The following is a 20,206-nucleotide window of genomic DNA, read 5'->3' on the forward strand; positions in this document are numbered from 1 at the left end:
GATTGGGGCCTAAGAATCCAAATACAGACACCAACGCCTAATTTTAGGCTCCATTTGGAAAACTTCAGCCTTGCCTACCACCTTTAACCTTTAATGCTTATGGAAAACAGAAAACCACCCATCAGGTCATAAGGGGAAGAGGGGGACGTTTAGGGAAGAGGAATGGAAGCGATGGACAAAATTCTTCCTTGAGGAAAAGGTTTTGAAAACTTTAAATCCAACTCTTGCAAGATGCCTTGGTTCATTGGTATTATTTCACGTTACACTTCCAGAATCTCATTCAAGATTAAAATGCAGTTATTCTATTGTCCTTCACCATTAATTAATAAACAGCTATATTAAACTTTAACCAATGCCAACTTCCCCGGCTTTTCCGCAGATCACACTCTCACCATTGATATTCCATGTTCACAAGCAAACTAAACTATAAATCAATTTTCTCTACTTTATCAAACAGCAGAAAGTAATAAAGAAGGTCACAAATAGTACAGTAGTTCCTTGGAGGTTTGTAACATCATAATTTAAAGCTCAGAAAGATTGAATCAAAAGTTGAATTAATCCCTAAGGGAAAAGATTCTATATAGATTCTATTGATAGACATAGGGCAGCCTGTCTTCATCGGGAGCTGGTATATTTGTTAATACTTCAGGACAAAGGAGACTAGTCTTCTCAGCCAAGAAGAAAATGAAATCCTCCATGAGAGGAAGTGAATATATCCTCTGCGCTTCCCATCGCTGTGCTCTCCTTACACTGCTCTGCTGAAAAAAAGAGAAAGCCAACTCATCTTTTGCTACACGACGTGCTCTGCTGAACGGCCGCTGTCTGCGCAGTGCAATTGCGGAACCTGCAGCTGCATGGAATACATATATAAATCGTAAATGTGGCACTTGATCGGTGTTCATTCCTCGACTGATTTTTTTTAGTCGAACAACCTCAGCCCAACATCTTAGCAGTCTATGAACCCAAAGCAAAATGAAAGTTTAGGTTTTTCAGTGACAAATTTTGGTGAAGTTACATTTATTCTGCAGCTGGAAATATATTCCTCAAAACATGTTTAGCTTTTGAGGTTCCTTTGAATTATTGCAGCTTCCTTTCAACACCCTTCTGAAATCATAGTGTTACAAAGGCATTTCTGATGCTCTTTCATTTAAAAAATCTATAACCTTCATGGCAGGACTGGATCTGATGAATTAAGCTCTTCCAAATTCAAATGGAATTAATGGGGGAAAAAAGACCATATAAATAGAAAGGATTTCCCATATAAAGGAAAACAATTAAAATAAAATTCAGTAGTGGCCTCAGTTGGAAAAGTTGTACACACAGGTGTGGTAAACGGTGAGATCTGAGATGAACGTACCTTTTTGGAATGCATGCATGGTGAAGTACAAGGTGATAGAAAGGTTTGTGCTTGCATACTTACTATTTTCTTACGGTATTTGCTAGTAGAGAGGAACTGAGGTGCTCTGTGACAAAGGCAGCTGAACAGAAAACAGGTACAATTCCAGCCTCTCCAAAATCAGTGACTAAACTCCAACTCTCATCAGCCTTTTGCATTAACCCCAGCTTGCGTAAATAGTGGACAGTAATCTCATGTGCCTTATTTACACAGTGATAGATTGTAAGCCAGATGTAGCATAAATAAAGCCAAAGCTAAGTATGAAGAAAACCAAGTCCTAAAGAGTACCACATGTAAATTGCTATTAGGACTCTTAATCAAATAAAATATTTGCTACAATTTATTTTTGACAATATGTATTCCATTCTCTATTAAATTAGTGCTTGATAAAGTAATAAAATTATTACAGCCATAAAGTTACTGTGCTATACCTTCTAGGCAAGGCATTCAAGAGATCTTCTCATTGTCCTCGGATTATTGACTTTGGCATTATAAAAAACGCACATTGGTGCCTTATACTAATTCTTTCCTACTGCATTTGCAACTTGGGCCTATGCTTATTCATGCAATGTGTTGGCAATACATTTATTAAAAAAAGAAAGAAAATCAGCCACACACTTGAAAACTAATGGAGTGCCTTCTTTTTTTTAACCATTTATTGGAACAATACCACAGCTAACTGTAGTTTTCTGTTGCATGAATAATGTATTGTTGCAGCTAGGCATGCCCTCAGTTATACACTCCCGCCAGCAAGTAGTGGAGTGGTGAGTGCTGTTGCTGAATAATGATTAATTACTCGCCCTTCTGAAGGAGCCTGGTTTTGTAAACTGGTCACACAGCCTGTTACGTGGATTGTGTCTGCTACACAAAAGGTTACTTGCAATCACATAATGAGACATAATGATGCACATCACAACAATTCTTTGGTACAAATCTGCACACAATGGAATTTAGATAGAAACCCATTTATTTACATATCGTGTTTGCCAGAGGGTACAAAACTTCACTGCATTGCTGCAGTGCTGCCATTGCTCCTTCTGCAATGCTGACATTTTGGGTGAAAACAGTGTGATGCCTTGTTCAGGAACCTCCAGCCGCGGCTTCACAGAATTGCCCCGTGACAGTCTGCTGGCAAACCCTGGGAGGGACTCGGCTCTCGCTGCACGACAGTTGTGTGAATGGGATGCTTTGCAGATGCCTGTCCAAAGTCTTGGTGGGAAGCTGGGATGCAGCTCCTCACTGCAAGGTGAAGAGTTCGCCTGCAGTATGGGGTGAGCATACCCACATATGCTCATACCTGTCTGACCTAGGAAGGGCGAGCAGGGAATCCAAGTTTTGCAATATATTGTACTTCATTGCATGGTCAAAGGAGGAAAGGCATTCAGAAGTACTGTTCTACACCTGCAGCCACAGCTTTTCTGAACCTTAGGAGGAAAAAGATCAAGTTGTTCTCAGCTCCTGCTCTCTGGAAAACAGAAAGTGCTTGGCCAGGGCTGTTCCAGGATTGCTGGGACCACTGCAGGCAGCCCCGATGGCAGAGCAGTGACGTCTAGTCCTGCCTGGTCTCAGCAGGGGGCATTTGGTTGCCCAGGCAGGATCTGTCCGCTCCTTTGAAACTGCTTGTGTGCCACTAAGGCCCTGTTGGTCGAGCTCATCAACCGAGCTGCAGAAGTTTGAGTTGCTAGAGATGTGTCATGGGGCTTGGTAGGCGATGGGCCTTCTCTTGCTCTGGAGAGGACAGGAAGGACTGGACATGCATCTCTGTCCCACAACACAGCAAAGTTGGCTACAGCAGCCCGTGCCATTTTCTTTCCTTGTGTAGTGACCTGGATTGCCCAGCAGCCCCACAAAAGCACTGCCCTGATCTGGTCAGGTAGGATGGTTTGGGCACAGGAGCCACATTTGAACAGGCAAGGGTGTGTGTGGTTTGCCAACCACACTTTGGACACTCCTACACTAGTGTTGCGTGTCCCAGGGTTCAGGAACTCCTTGGCATCTTTTAGTCAAACTGCTTATTTTGCCCATTGTGGTCTCAAGAAGGAGAAAATGTTATAGCATTGTTTAAACATCAGCATGACTGTGGTAGAAGGTTACGTACCCTATAAAACTTATTTTCCTATAAATGAGGTGGACTTTGCTTATGCGGTATGAGCTTCTACTCCATATATGCAGCAATGAATTAACTGCCTCCTATGATCAGATCATCAGTAGTCTCTAATGCATTGTGTCCTGACATGGAGTTAGAGAAGGCTCTTGGGGGTAAGACCAGCAAACGGCACCGTGCTACGACCAACATGGCAGATATTTCTCCCGACATTTCCCACAGCCCTCAGCTTTGTCCGCTAGCAATGTCATGGCCTCAGCCACCGCTTTGCCCTCTGATACATGACAGTTATGCAAACCATGACAGAGTGCTATGCGCCCTTTCAGTGAGCACAAGGCAACCATGAGACTCTTTGTGGGGTGCCAGGGCCCCAGCGGAGCGTGCTGACACCCCAGCGGGAGGGTGGCCATAGGACTGTGGGGGGACACTGTCGTACACCAAGCCAACAGCTGGCATAATTCTTCAGCTAACAAATATAATTTTTCTTCCACAAATAGTTTCTTGAGCAGTAGATCATGCACAGGCTGATTTACTGCAGCACTCTCCCGTGCGGATTCTCTGATTTGTAATAATCTCGCTGAGGTGGCTCTGCAGCTTTTCCCTCCATAGTGGCCATAACAGAGAACGTCTCTGCCTCCACCTCTGCCGCTGGTTTCATGAAATAAAATGTGGCATGCTAGACTGCAGTATGCTGAAGGCTTCTACCCCGCTACCAAATTTTGCTGAAATGGACCAACGTGGTGAGCAGTTACTGGGGAATGGGAGCCAGGAGGAAGCAGCGCAGGCAGGAGGAGCAGGCGGGCGTTAGGACATGGTGGAAACAGCATGGGCAGGAGGCAGAAACGCCTGAGTCTCACCCCCTCAAGAAATGAGGGGAGAAAACCGCAGTGGAATCCTCCACTTTGATGGCAGAACAGTAACAGTATTATCTCCTAGCTACCCAGACGTTGTCCATCTAACTAATAAGGTGTCAGTAGTTTCAGATTCAGGCTTTTGCATATTTACTGCTGGGCAACTGTAGCGAGATTTTTGTGGAAACCTTAATGAGAGTGGACAGACGCTGGACATGAAGCATCGAGCATGAAACCTCATAGCTCTGAAGCAGCACAGAGAGGCTTATCAGACATATATCACAATCCCACCAGCTCTTGCTTGTGCTGTTACTAAGCTGTTGACATTGTATGAAAGCTGATATATAATTGAAGAACCTATGTATTCATTCAACAATGGAAAAAGCAAAGCAATAATAAGACTGCTCCATAGTGAGCCTCCTAGGATGCCTCTTCCTAGCAGAAGAAACTTTGAAGGCAGTTATTTATGCTTTTACTCTGAATCTCATGGCACTGGTCTTGCTCTACAATGTTGGGTCTGATGAGATCGGATGAGGTTAAGCTGCCATGAATAGCTGCTGAGTGGTAGTTTATTCCCTCGCTTGCTCAACAATGCCAGACTCACTATATGTCTGGGAGGCAAAGAATACAGTTAGGCTAGACAAATGGAATAGGAACCAACAACAAAGTGAATCCTGCACTGTCATATACATTTTTTATTCACATTGCACATAAATCTCATCCAAGCTCATGGGAGAACTTTAGCATCCCCTTAAATTCCCATTTATTCTCCATCCTTCTCATTCTTTGCACTATTAAGAAACAGATTTATTTTCTGAAAACTACTCTTAATCATTGTGCAAATTGCAATGGAACATTTATACTCAAAGTAATAAATAGATGATTCGCATCTTAATATCAGACTGGAGATTATTCTGACTTATTTGTGGTTATTGCATCTAACACACAGATGCTATTCTCACTGCCTAATAGAAATGTTAATTATGGGATTTCATTATTCTTATTTAGATTTAGGGTTGGCTTTTTCTGTGTCACAATGTGCATGGGACACTTCTAGAAGACATGGAATAAAGATGGTCAGCGCTCCAAAATGCTAAAGATAGAGAAAAAAAAAATTAGGTTTAACTGGACAGGGCAATAACCTGAAGATCTGAGTAACAGAGATCATGGAAATCCATCCCTTATTACGCTGGTTAGTGATGAATCTCTAGAAGAATGAGTCATAACTTTCAATGGTAAAGATACATAGTAAAGATATGGTCAGCTCCAGAGTTTATGTCCTTTGCTACAGAACTAAAATTGTCAATTCAAGTACCTCTGAATATGGGAAAGTGGATTGTAAAGTCCTGTTAGAGTGGCTTTTCTTGGATGAATAGGAAATGTTTTCTCTTTCTCCTGGTTATGTCTGCCTTTATTACTTTATACTGCCAAGGGCAGTATCTGGCCCTTGGAACTATTTATTTCTTGTGTGCAGAGAGAAATATTACACAGTATTTTCATTGCTCCATGTTGCTCACACGGGTTCAGGTAATGCCAAAGAAACTATTCCTTTGGCCAAATTGAAAGTCTCACAGATCTTCGGTTGCTTTACCAGGGCTGTAGGACTTGTTTAACATTTAACCTTTTAAGGTATGTTTAATCTTCAGTAACCTGCTGGCATGCCTGTTCTTCAGCCAACATATGCTCACACCTGCACGTACACCAAATAAGCATGTTTATATGTGTGTATATATGCATATATACATATCAATACCCCAATATATAAAATATGTATGTGCATGTAGACTCCTCAGCTGGGATACGTCACTGAGAAACTCATCTGCTACAATAAAACATAAACTCCAATAATAGTTTTCTCTCCAAACAAGGCTGTAGGCTGTATCTACATCCTATGTTGCGGAAGAATTACTTCCTGCAGGCCAGCAAGAAGCTCTGATTCCACTTGCACCCTGGCTGACATTATTGCAAAAAGCCTTCCTGCCTGGGTCAGGATGGAGTTAAAGGGAATGCCCTCTGCTCTGTGTTGTTTGTGAACTGGTCAGGAGATATGCGGGACCTGCCTAACTCATGGTAATTTGAACATTTCTAATAATTCATCTCAAATCTGTTCTCTATATTTTTGCAGTCTTACTAATTGAATTCAAGGCCATCTAAAAAAGAAATAGGGTTCCTTAAGCTGTTATTTAGAAACAGATTTATGTGCTCTATAAGCTGTTGGTAATGGGCAGACTCAGACCCTCTGAGTTTAACCCAATAAGCCCACGAACCGGTAAAAGATGGAAGGCAGCAGTACCTGTTTTTTACTCACACTGAACTAGCATCTATTGAAATTTCTCTGCAGGTACCCTGTGTCCCCAAGACTGTAGGGTCCAAAGTGCTTCCACACCACCTTGGTTCTTTCCCAGGCGTGGAAACAGGCCTGGGGACCCAAAGAGTCCCAGGCTTGGCACTGTGCAGCTACAATCAGGGACCACTTCAACTTGAAGAAAATTGTGATTTACTTAAATCTGGGATGGTGTATCAGCCAGTCCAAGATATATGAACTGGTAATAGATACTTTTAGCTAATAAACTCCTACAAACCCCTTTCCCCATTAATATAGGGCCATATCTGGCAACTGAACAGGAGTTTGATTTTTCCCCCCTATTTCCATATGTTCATTTTATGATTAAATTCATAGCTGGCTGCAGTCTTTAAAATGTCATTTCCAATCCCTGGTCATAAACCAGAAAACAGTCTCCTTCAACACATTCAGTTCACAGTGATGAGAATGTAAGCATTTGTTCCAGCTCCTATATTTAAGAATGCATTTATTTATTTGTTTATTTATTTATCACAGCACACTTTGGTACTTTTCAATAGCATCTCTAAACTGAAATAGTTAATGTTAGATGCAACACCAGGTGGCTTCTCATCAGCCTTCCCAGATCACCTCAAATTGCTACAGCTGTGCAGAAAATGATGGGAGCACATTGGCTTCTGCAGGAGTGCCTAGGACACTCACACCAACTGTTACTCCAACGTCTGAGTTTTGTACTGTGTTGCATACAGGCTCAGTGTTCAAAAATCCCACTCTATTTTTGAGTGTTACTACCATGGCTCTTCAAGGGTAAGTAGAAAATGTAATTTCTTTTGATTATATCTGGCTTTGTATTTACAGTATGTGGCACTAACTTTTATTTAATAAGATCTATCTACTTCCATTTAAGAAATCTTTCTATTCAGGTCTGTAAAGGGAAGTAATTGCTCAGTTCTACTGGATGTCTATTATTAAGGGAAAAAGTATTTAAAAATTTGAAGATACCCCTGCTGCACCCTTTAACGGCTTTACAATTGCTTTCTTGTGTTTTTATCACTTCAGCATTGCACTAGCTTTCCTTTAGCTTTTGATGAAATCACCTCCTTGATGAAATCACTGGAAACCCAGGCTCTGGGAAAGTGCTTTATCTGAGATCCCAAAGACAAGTTTGTTCCAAAGATGTTCATGCTTTACAGTCTTCACATTTAGACCTCTCTGGTGGTACTACAAAGTCTTTGCAAATGCTCGTATTGTTTCTCCAAGCTTTGGGTTCCTTTCCTAAAGAGATGTTCCTTTGTGAGTTAAGTGCTCTTTGAGGATAAAATGTTCATCAGAAGTCTTCAGAGTTACAATATCACCACTTTCATCATATTACATTGAAAAAAATTAATTTATATAATTTATTTTACCTGTTTTCCTGGGGCATATGTAACAAAAGGCTTTTCCTGCCTCCTCATGAAACTTCATAGCAATCATGTAATGGGGCAGAGCAGAGCCTCCAGCCAGCCCATCCGGCTGGATATCTGAAATGAAAAACCTCTCGTGGATTAATTTTTGGCATCCTTTCGTAGTCATACATTGTTCTACTTTGTCTCTTTGTAATTTCTTTATTATGTGGTGCTCCCTTCTGACAATATGTAGATAAAATGCAGATATATAAATGCAGGCAATTAACAAAGAAATTAATAATGAAACTACTGCTGTCTAGTGGTATATACTAGCAGTGTGTCTATATATACGTATATATAAACATATGCATATGTGTATATATATCTGTACACTGAAAATATTCCCAGCTCGAATAGGGAGAACAAATTCTGAAAGGAGCTGCATAATATCTTCCACAGGCACAACCCCAGCTGACCCTGAAGGATGGTCTGATAGATATGAATTGCTGCTAGCATGATGCTGTTGGAGAAATATGGCTACTTTGCCAAAAATAAAAAATTACTCCATTTAGTCATAAACACTACAGCTAAGTTGATTCAGGGTTTATCTAAAAAAGCCCAGCAGGTTTGGTGCAAAATGAAAGGCAGAATGTTAATTTGGATGGCAATTGTTTTTCAATAATGCTAATTTGCACTAAACATTCTGATTTACATAAGCAAACAAAGGCCAAATATTAGCCCAAGGAGCACAATCTAAAGTTGAGTTCAGTTATGGGCGAAATCAGACTGCTGGAAACACAATTCACTAAAACCAGCTTTTTCAGCTTTTGCCAACTTTGAGTCCCTAAGCATTTTCCAGTGGAGGTGTGGACACCTCCGTCATGAAACTTAACCCAGTATATTTACACATACTTTCCTTAATCGCTCTTCATAGATCCATTGAAAGTAACGGGGGGGGTTTCCTGAAACACAGGCTGAAAAACCCTTCAGTGCTCCCTCTGTGCACTTCTCCCTCACTTTCTCCTTGGTTCTGCTGTTTCCTGTATGACAGCCATCTCCATCTTTGCGTCATAAGAGCTTCTTATTCACCCTGGTATTGGCCTAGATATGCCTACGAGCACTTTGCTGCTCTCATCTAATGCTCCTCTTTTGACCCATCTTGTAACACAGCCCCTGATGGAGCGGGGCGGGGGGGGATTACTTCTCCTGAAGAACAGGCAGATTTCACAATCTGGTCCAACTTGGGTCACTGGTCCTGGGTCAGACTCCTGGATTCGTTTTGTTCCTTAAGCCAGGAACTGAACTGATACCACCGATGGATAAAAATTTTCACTGTGAGCTTGTGCATTTGGGCATATCTGTGTTGAGAGTTATGCAAAGGTCTTCCCAAGAGAAACCCCCACCATCGCTGATAGACCTGTAGGGCTCTGCTCCTCCCCAGCCCTGCAGCTCCAGTTACCACAAGCCTTGCTTCTGTCAGTCTCGTGGTCAAAACAGATGCCTAAAGGCAGTCCATCATCTGATTTCTTGAATCTCTCTCTTCCCAGCCAAAAAAAATGGAAACTTTCATTTGAAAAACCAGCTTTTCTCCTCTGTTTTTTGAGTGCTTGGTGTGGTAAAAACTGGAAGTCTGGAGGAGGCAAATTGAAAATCAGCTATTACCTCAATGAAACATTTTTCTTTAATGAAAGAAAAGTGAAATAATCTTTAAAGCAATATTTAAAATTATGTTACTGCTATTTCAGTGAGATTCATAAAAATGCAACCTACAGCTAATACCTATTCACAATGAAGTTGCTTAATTCAATTTCTTGAATTAAGCAACTATAATTCCCATGTTTCAAATTTTTTGGTCTTGGCAGTGAATTAAGGATATATACAATATAATCCTGATTTTCTAGGCTTATTTTCTAGAAATCTGAGTTTCCCCTGCATCACTTATTATTATATATTACATCTTTACTACATTACATCGTTGTCATCTATTAACATCCTCTCTAAAGCCTAGCGTATACAGAACTTGTGATTATGGTAACAATATTAGTTCCTTTTTTATCAAAATATAGTTTCTCATTTGAAGGAATGGATGGCTATACACTTCAGGAGTGTATAGTCTGTACGCTGTATTTCACCTGGCCTTAGCTGTACAAGAATTAGTCTAGTTGTGTACCCACACTTGCCCCCAGTCAGTGGACTTCTTGTGCCGTTTCCCGACCCTTGCAGCTGGTGCAGCTTGTACAGTGGTTAGGAGGGAATGGTTGCCACTTGAGCTGTCGATTTCTCTTCATTAACTGTGTAGGGAACAGAGAGGCTGATTTAGAGACCTAAAATTTGGACAGATGAAATCAGATGCAATGAGACCTGCTCTTGCAGTATACCACACCTCAGCCCCTAGCAGTAGGTGTGTTTGTCAGACCTGAAGTGAAGAACACATGCTCATTTATTTCATAAACATATGTATAAGTCCTCTATGTGCTGAATAAATTGCACTCAATAGCCTGCCCTTTCTTAAAGAAGCAAAGGAAGTTTAGTTTCAATAAGCAGAGAGCCAGTGAAGGCATTACTCTTTCTCCTCAAATTTCCTTCCCAGTCTCTCTGAGAGGAATGACAGCTCTTCCTTGTACGTTTAGCATTCAGCAATGTAGGCACAGAGTCGGTGCTTTGAGCAAACTGCAGCTGGCTTCCTGCAGCAAAAAATCTTGTGGTTGAAAGAGTTTGAAATACATAAATGCAGTCCTAAGTCCTCTCTTCAGCCCAGAATCCAACATAGGCTTTAGTTTTTACATTGCACTGGGCTACAATGCAGATTTGTGACAGAAAGCTAAATAAATTTTTTAAATCTCCCCAAAATCCCAGGCACTCCTTTGCAGTCATATGGAGGTGCAAAAATCCATGCAAATTTTTTCTCTAGTCATCTGTGACAGAACAGAATTAATGTACGTGATGTTTTACTATCTCTGAAGAGACACGTCCTTTTTATTTTTAAGCCTAAGCAAAAAAAGCTTCAAAGTGCAAATTCTTTTAAAAAAAAATAGATTTCTGACTCTAGCAAAATAAAAGTCAGACTTTCAAAAGAAAAGCAGATGTTTCTTAAATTAATTAGACAAAAACTTGCTACCACCGGCACAGGTTAACATCCTATAAATCACACTCCTGTATTATTTTACCTTATCTTTGTACTTGCCACTGAGATCAAGGCTAAAATATATATACATTATGTAACAAACCATTCAGACTTTCTAACCTTGTTGCGCTCTACCGTTCTTGCTTATTGAACAGCAATAAAATTAGCCAAAGGGAGCTGAGGTTATACTAGTAACTCTGTCAGAGAAAAGCAGTTGCTGCGCAGTCCATTTCTTGCTCAGGCTATGTGTCCTTTTCCCACTGGCAATCATACACTGCACTGTGACCCCAAAGACTGTTTGCTCTTTCTTTTTCACACATGCCTATGCAGGAGCATGGATTCTCTAAAGTGGGCTTTAGTTTGCCCCTGGCCTTTTAGGCATTCTGTCAAAACCTGCTCTTGCAATAGTAACCAATTAAACTAGTTGCTAAGAAAGAAGCATGTTTCAGCACTTAAGTTAATTGAACTGTTACAAACCAAATATGATTCCAAATTGTTTCTGTATTCCAAATCACTTCATGCATGCAGATAAAATGAAAAAATTACTAAATCGTTTTGAAATGTGCAAATCAGGCATACAGTACTGACATTTAGATCTGTGACCTGATCACAATGTAGTAAGTACCTTTGAAAACTTTGCGGATTTTAAAGCTGTCATATGAAACCCTTGAACCACTGCTTGATGTGATATTCAATAAGTGGAAGTCAGGCTGCAATCAAATTGTGGAACTGTCTGCATCAGGGTTTTACTACCAATTTACCCAGAAAATAATCTTTCCCTGATTCATTTCACGGGCCAAGTAAGAAAGGAGGAATGGCTTAATGTATAAAACACCATGCTTTATTCTTTGGGACCTTGGTTTGAGTTCAATCTGTGGTCCTAACTAAAATGAGCAGCTCAATCCCCAATGAACAGTAGTCCATATCGTTGAACTACCACACACAATTAGGCACAATTGGCCGTCTCTGCTTAGGAGAAGTTGAAGACTGATTTAGCATGGAGACTAAATCACTTCTTTCAGCTGTAAAGTGGGGTGGCCCTTGCTGGGAATCTGTGACAAAAAACCCTAAGCCATATTGTTTCTTTATTTCAACATTTCTTTAGTACAAGAAAAATAAGGGCTAGGAAAAGCCTCATTCTCTTATAATAAAAGCCAGATGGCAGCCCTAATTTGCAGCTATTCTCTTTTATTAAGAGGCTAGTAACTACCATAACTGGCAGAGTGATGGTGAAAATGCTGGTACAGGGAACAAATGGACGCTGCTAAAAAGAAAAGGCGAAAAAAGAGGATGAAGAAGAAAAGCAACGATGCTGGAAGCTGGTGAAAGCTTTCCTCTCTGAATCCTGGAGCAGGGGAAACGCTTGCTGGGTAATACATCTATCTAGTTACATGCCATACATGACCACAGTATTGAAGGGTTTAGCTGTCCTGGGATTTAAACGTGACGCTACTGGGATAAGCTGCACTTGTACAAAACAGAGTAGTGTAAACTATTTTGCCAATGGTATGAGTGGTGAAGCTCTAGCAAAGAGGTGATTTGAGAATATCAAGGCTTGCACTGTGGCACAGGGAGAAGAGGGCGATAGCTGGATGGGCTGCGTGAGCAGCAGAGAGAGCTCAGTGAGGGGTGAAGGGAGCTGCAGAACTGCTAAGCAGGGGATTGTAGGGAAGCTGAAGGGAAAAAAGAGCCTACATCAGTGTGGTGTAAAGAGAGAATTAAATTAAGTCACTGGTTCTATTTCACAATACACCGGCAGAGTATATTGGCTAGTACTATGGAAAAGAGAGATTTAGCACCCACCTAGAGCCTTCCTAAAATGTAAGGATCAGAATAAGTCTCTACTGTATTATTAGGTATAAACAGGCTGTATTTATTAAATGCTGGAAGACTACCAGTGTGGTGCTCCACTTTGAGAAACAGGTCACAGTAGATTGGCAGCAGGATGCATAGGCATGGCTGCACTGCTTTTGGTACCTGAGCTGGTGCAATCAGGGTTACCTCCCGAGCTCCAGCTGGTTGGGGCATCCCCATGTAGCACTTCACGGTGACATACAGATGGGAGGCATAGTGGGTAGCAGAGAAAGCTGTCAGCCCTTGCCATGCAAACTTTTGTTCAACTCTGTGTACTAACATTAGATCTCAGAGGAAATTCACAAGCTTTTATTTTTAACAGTGGTTTTTCAGCTGTTCTCAGGGATTCCATTAATTTTCATTATGAACTATACTTACGCCTTTCATCTCAGGAAGAAAAGACTGTGACTGGAAGTACACGGCAGCTCTCCCTTTTTAGCTGCTGGAAATAAGTTAATAAATGCAGTCACAATACGGGGTACCATTCTCATTCTTTATTGATACCAACTATACTCTAACAATGAATTTCAAAGTGCTGCTGATGTAAACTCTACCTGAAGCCTGTTTGATCTTAGATAAGCATCTTCATCCCATTCTTCATTTCAAGAAAAGAAAATCTTACTGCACAGCAACATATTCATCTGCTTTGGGTTCAGTTCAAGATAAGCCGTGCTTTGCAGAAAACCTAATTAATATCAATCACTAGGAAAACAGAAATTGGAAGGAAATGTTCTTTCATTTCTTGATAAACAGATCACCCATGATATGTACACAAATGGACATACCAATTTGCTTTATTATGGAAGTATCAGAAAAGAAACTGTCCCTGTAGGGAGGATTTTTAAAAATAATGTAGGGGTAGTTGCCCTCTTGTTCTGATGTAAATAAGAGTAACTTCATTCTGTTAAAGGGGAGTTGAATGGTGTAAGTCAGACCAGAATTACATCCTGCAGTGGTGGGTTTAGCAGCATTTAAAAGAGTGTTTACTCCCAACACTCAGAATGATAATTATTAAAGATAGGTCATAAATACCTTTTTTAAAGTTCCTATTATGTATTTAATGCATTTCTTTTCTCCTTTCTCCTCCCTCCTGCCAAAAGGAAAGCCATGGTTTATGACCTAAGAGACCTTACAGGCTCAGAATAGAACCTTTAGGGATAAATATTCGTACCTGGAAAAAATCTTGCAAAATTAGAGCAGCTAGCTTCTGCTACAAGTCCCCTTCACGAATAGTGTTTCAGCTGACCTTTGAGGCATTTTGCTGTTGACCAGCATGCTGTCCCACCCATGGATTTTGGTCTTGGGGCTGACCATACAACACTGACTATATAGCTACTTCCAATTAGCATAGGACTTGTTTTAGATCTGATTTCACAATTTATTTTTTTTTTTCACAAAGAAGAGTTCTGCTCTTCCCAGTACTGTGTGTCATTTTGGGAAAGGGATGGTTTGGAGGAAAGGTTGCTAATCTTTAGAGAGGTCCCTGCCTTGGCCATCAATCCACCTTTAAAGTCCTTGATGCTAACATTTCAAGTGACAGTATGGTATATACCAAGCTTAAGAAGAAATAGAAGCATCAGATGGTTTAGTTTTATTAAGGCATTGACTCAACAAAGAATTTATGTGTGTAAAATATCATTCCATTTAGCCCCAAGTGAATATAAAAAAAGAGATATTCCATTTTATTATTTCCTTTGAGCTTCCCAGTACTTATAGCTTTGTTCTAGCTTGCCCTCAGCTGTCTTCATACGATGCAATGTTTTTAGCTGCAACGTCACTAGGGTTTGCCCACACAAAAACAACAAAAGGACTGAATGGTTAATATACTAAATGTTTAAATGAAAGGTCCAAACACTGGATCCTTGGAATGGCTGGTACATGACAGCTGAGGAAGCCCCTCTTTCTCCCCTTAGCACTTGTTGATATGATGTATGTGTGCACATCCTTTTACATATTTCAGGTTATGTCCCTTCACAGCCTCTCCTCCATTTAGTGATACGTTGTGTTTGCCTTTGAGAATTATTTCCTTCTGGCATCTTGTGGCATTACTGAGGAAGTCTCTGATGCACTGAGTCACTTTGAGGACACAGAAATCTGCTGCCCACGCTGAAAGGACCGGTCCTTTCATTGCAAGAGGAAAAAGTAAAAGGAAATAAGAGCTGGAAAAGCCGCCTTTAACACCTTTGAAGGAGACATAAGCACAAATAACAGAAAGTGTTGGCTACAGGTGAAGCTCCAGACCTTGGACTAATCCCTGATTCAGCAAGTAAGCCATTAATGCACTGTTATTTAGCAACTGGTCCATAAACTGTTGGTGGTTCACACAAGTATTTCTTGTCATTGCTTGTTGGCAGACATCATTAGTGGACTGCAAACCAGTTCTTAGGTGTTTCTGAAAATCAATGTACCTCTAATGGGGGGAAGAAAGATTAAGAGGCTCCATATAGTTAATCTTGCTTTCTCTTAATTTTTTTTTTTATTTCTTAGTGTTTATCTGCACTGACACTAAGATATGACCTATCCAGTCTACCTTTAACTGCAGAGTCTGTCTAGCAGTCTAACTGCATCAGTGTCATCTTACTGCCAAAATACATCCTCAGATTCTCTGTTTCCTTGAACCCCTGCAAACATATTTACTGCTGAAGCTATCTTTCAGCTAGAGAAGCTAGGATATGTCTGTAGTTTGTCTGTAGTAATAAACCTTAGCTACAGCATGGACCTACTTCACAGAATGCATTTGGGTATTGTATTAAGCTGTAAATAATATGGGAAGTATACAGATAGATGGATTTATGTTGCTATTTTTCAAGTAACAGTGGCTTTGAGGCATAGTGCATGTATCTGTCAAAATAATACACACAGCTCTGCAGTTAACTATTTACAAAGGATTAAAGTTTAGCTCCTAATAAGATCTTCTCTCTGATGCTTTTGCATTTGCTACCTAATACCATGAGAAAAGTCTGTACAAATTATGAAGAGAATGTAGGAATTCACGCAGATCTGAAATATTCTGTTCAAAGGTGGATATCTGGGGTAGAAAAAACGGTCCAGAAAAAAAGCATTTCTTGCACGTTACAAGCAGCAAAATAGAAGCCAGCCTTTATTGAAGTTCAGGAGTGATTTAGATACATTTCTTTTTTTGGTTGCCTTTTCTGGAAGGCAAGAGAGCCATAAAGCAGTAATAGTGCAGCTCACGTTTCTCTCAGCACTTCAGATGAAACACTCTTGCCCTGCCAAAAAAAAATATGAGTTATCTAAGGAGAAAACTTTATTTGAAGGTTTTGACTATATAAAAACTACAAGGAATCTGTATGAAGTTTACAGGTAGATGTTTCCTATTTTCTTTTTTTTTTTTTTTTTTTTTTAATTTGTCCCTCCACTATTTTGAACGTTTCTTCTTCCCAGCCTCCTTTCAGCAGCATATGATTCTCTGAATGAGGTACAGCAGAGACTACATGGCTACTCCTCTGCAGCTGTGTTTCCAAGTTAGCTGCTGTTTAGTTTCTAATTGGGAACCACGTTAGCATATGGGCTCACCTTTGGTAAGCAATACTGTCATTCTGCACATATCCACAGAATAACGGGGATTTTGGAAGCAATGACGACTTCGTTAATAACAAAATGGAAAGAAAAAAAATGGCATTTAAAATTAGAAAGAATATAGGGGAGGTTTTAAATAAAGACTAAAGGAAATACTAAAATCTGTAGAAGATCACAGGTTTCTGGATGATATGTCCTTTCAGCTGAAATCATAGAGATGCTGTGTCCTCAGAGACAGAATATATTAGAAGCTGACAAAACTTGAAACAGCTAATAGTAAGGGCAGGGTGATCAAATTAGTTCCTGTTTAAACAGAACCCAGAAAAGTGGCAATTGGACTAAGGATTGGTACTGCTTTACAACTCTAGAAGCCTAAAAAGATAGGAGAACAGGCTTTGAACAAGGAGTTAACATATCATAAACTTGGTGGAAGAATAATCACTTAGAATCATGGAATTGTTTAGGTTGGAAAAGACCTTTAAGATCATCAAGTCCAACCACAAACCTAACACTGCCAAGTCCACCTCTAAACCATGTCCCTGAGTGCCACATCTACATCTCTCTTAAATCTCTCTTACATCTCTAGGGATGGTGATTCAACCACTTCCCTGGGCAGCCTGTTTCAATGCTTGATAACCCTTTCAGTGAAGAAATTTTTCCTAATAACCAATCTAAACTTCCCATGGTGCAGCTTGAGGCTGTTTCCTCTCCTCCTATAGCTTGTTACTTGGCAAGAGAGACTGACATCACTACAACCTCCTGTCAGGTAGTTGTAGAGAGCGATAAGGTCTCCCCTCAGCCTCCTTTTCTCCCGACTAAACAACCCCAATTCCCTCAGCTGTTCCTTGTAAGGCTAGACTATGTAATACCAGAGGGCAAAGTCTGCAGGAGACATAAAACATTTATTTGAGGGGAAGTAGTGGTGCAACATGTGACAGCATTTGAAGAGTTAATCTTTATGAATAATGTAAGCATATCAATAGATCGTATGGATTCTGTACAGATGGTAATTCTGTACCTACACGGAGAAATGATAGTACTACCTGTTGACATCAGCCACCCATTCAGGTTGGTTATAATAACTCATTGTGACAAACAGCATGATCAAAGAGGCTATTATGATAGGATACCTCAGTTGTAAATTAGGATGTAAATTAAGATGTCACAGACACAATATGATGCCAAGGTTAAGTTTTTTGATGTAATGAATGATTGTTTAATGGACAGACAGCCAGGAGTCCCAGAGGAGAAAAGCAGCTCTTTACTACCAGAAGGTCTGGGTCAAAATTTTGCTATCAATAAGCCAGCATAACAGTCCCTGTGATGTACCTATATTAAAAAACCTTTCATAAACAAGAAAATCCAACAGAAAGTGAAAATTAAAAGCGAATATTTCAAAAATGGAAACTTTACTTTTTTTTATTTAGATTTCTACTATTTTAGCTATGAATGCAACAGTAGGAACTCTTCTTGTTGCCCTTGATGTCCCTTGTAAACATTAACTCCAGGTGAGCTTTGACTTTCCTAACCTCATCCTTACACACCTAGGCCTTTCATGTGTCCTTCCATAGACTGAGAAACAAAGAGGAATAAGAAACAAGGGGAGTTCACAAGTGAATCTGTGGCAAAATGGGAAAATTGGTGGGGCCTATGATTCACAGCATATGCATAAAAGGTCTAGAAATTGTCTTGAACTGGCTGAGGATGCTAAGTTATTCAGTTTAAGGAAGACCAAAACAACAGCAGGCTGTTGCCAAGGGATTCTACAAAGCCAAGCTACTGAGCAATAAAATGGCAGATACAGTTGAAGTTTATAAATGCAGTTTGACATGTTTGGAAAAAATGATCTAGACATTATATTCATAATGTTATCTCAGTGCTCTGTACTGGTCAAACAAATAAGATGAATGGCAGGAAGCACTAAGAAGAAGATAGCAGCAGCTGTCATTGTTTGAACTACTATGACCACAACTTCAATATTACATACAGTTCTCTCTCTTCAGTCTTGAAAAGTATATCATAGCATTGAAAAGGATGGAAAGAGGAAGGATGATGAGAGAACCAGATTCTGTATGAAACATTACTAAAATGGACGAGAACTCTTCAGCCTGGAAAAGATAACTGAGAGGCAGATATGATGGACATGAAGAAAACATAAATGGAAAGAGAAGGCAGATATAAAATTATTATTCACTGAGTATTATAATACCACAAGTAAAGAACATCAGATCGAACTAAGACGTCTCAAACACAAAAAGGATTTTCAGTATGCTGTGAACAGTTAAACTGTGGACTTCATTGTCACAGGAGGTCAGGGTGGTAGATGCTAAATTTTACATGTGTTCAGAAATCAGCCTGACACACTCATGGAAAGAAAAATCCAGAATTATCAACACAAGGATACTCATGACAAGTCTAAGCTGCAGATCACTAGAATGTGAAAGACTTTACCTAGGGAAATAGCTCTGTCTAGATATTTTCATCTAGCTCACCCTCTTGTGACACTCCTCATGAGACTTTATATTAGACATGGAACACAGGACACACATACACAGGGGGTCAATCAGCTCTATGGTTGTGTGTGATGCCCTTATTCCATAGAACAGGAGCAATGCTCAGTCTTTCCAGGAGCCCCAGTTGGCCCACTGGGCCATAGAACAAACCTCCACTGATTTTATAACATGAAAGAGGCTAAATCAGGCACCAGGATAAAGAAAGATGTGTTCCTAATGGCCATTGGTCTGTCTGTCTTGAAATCAGCCCAGGATTGCTAAACATGTGGCTGGGGAGAAACAGAAATAAAAAATAGAGGGAAATTAGTTTTCAATTGCTCATTCAGAACTGCTAGTTTCAATCAATGACAATTTTAAGGCATTAAACACATACCAGAACAACTTGTCAAAAACACCCCAAACCCTGCAGTTGCTGACATTCTCAGGGGTTGTTTTTTTTTTAATAAGATCAGGATCAGTGATGGGAAATAAGCAGGAAGATGAATAGGATGTCAAAATTAAATCAAGTTCCAGAAGAGTTATCTTAAGCTCCCAGAAAAGTAGAAACTCATGAAACTTCGTCTAAAACTAAACGGGAGATGCGTGTTTTGGCTTAGAAGGTAGCGGGAAGGCTGATGACTGTCTTTAGAGGTATTAACAACCCATGCTATTTTAGCAGCTTGAAAAACACCTTCATCCTTTGAATTCTGGAACAGAGAAGGTTCCACTTATTTTAAATCCTAATGATTTGTGCTGCACCGAGCTCTTTCATTTCTATACAGGAAACCCAGATTAATTGTTTCAACCATCTGACTATCCATTACAATCAGAGGATATACTTCTTGTTAAAGTTTCAGAATTGTTGAATAAAATACCATTTTAACAACCCATATGTCTGTGTTTTTGTTTTGTTCTCTTTTGCTAAATGTTGTAGCACTTTGTCTTCTGGAGTGTAAATAAACTATTGGCCAGGCTGTCATTAATCATCATTGTTGTCAATGAACAAAAATCCAGTGAGAGAAAACAATTGAATGCCTAGGACTGCAGAACAGTTCAAGTTTCTGAATGACCATGCTGATTAATAATATTACTTTCATTGGGGAATTTGTCTATGCACCATTCATGAATTCTGCTCAGGTCTGTGGTCTTGCTATGTAT

This window comes from Phalacrocorax aristotelis, chromosome 4 (genome assembly GCF_949628215.1).
Source record: "Phalacrocorax aristotelis chromosome 4, bGulAri2.1, whole genome shotgun sequence".
NCBI lineage: Eukaryota > Metazoa > Chordata > Aves > Suliformes > Phalacrocoracidae > Phalacrocorax > Phalacrocorax aristotelis.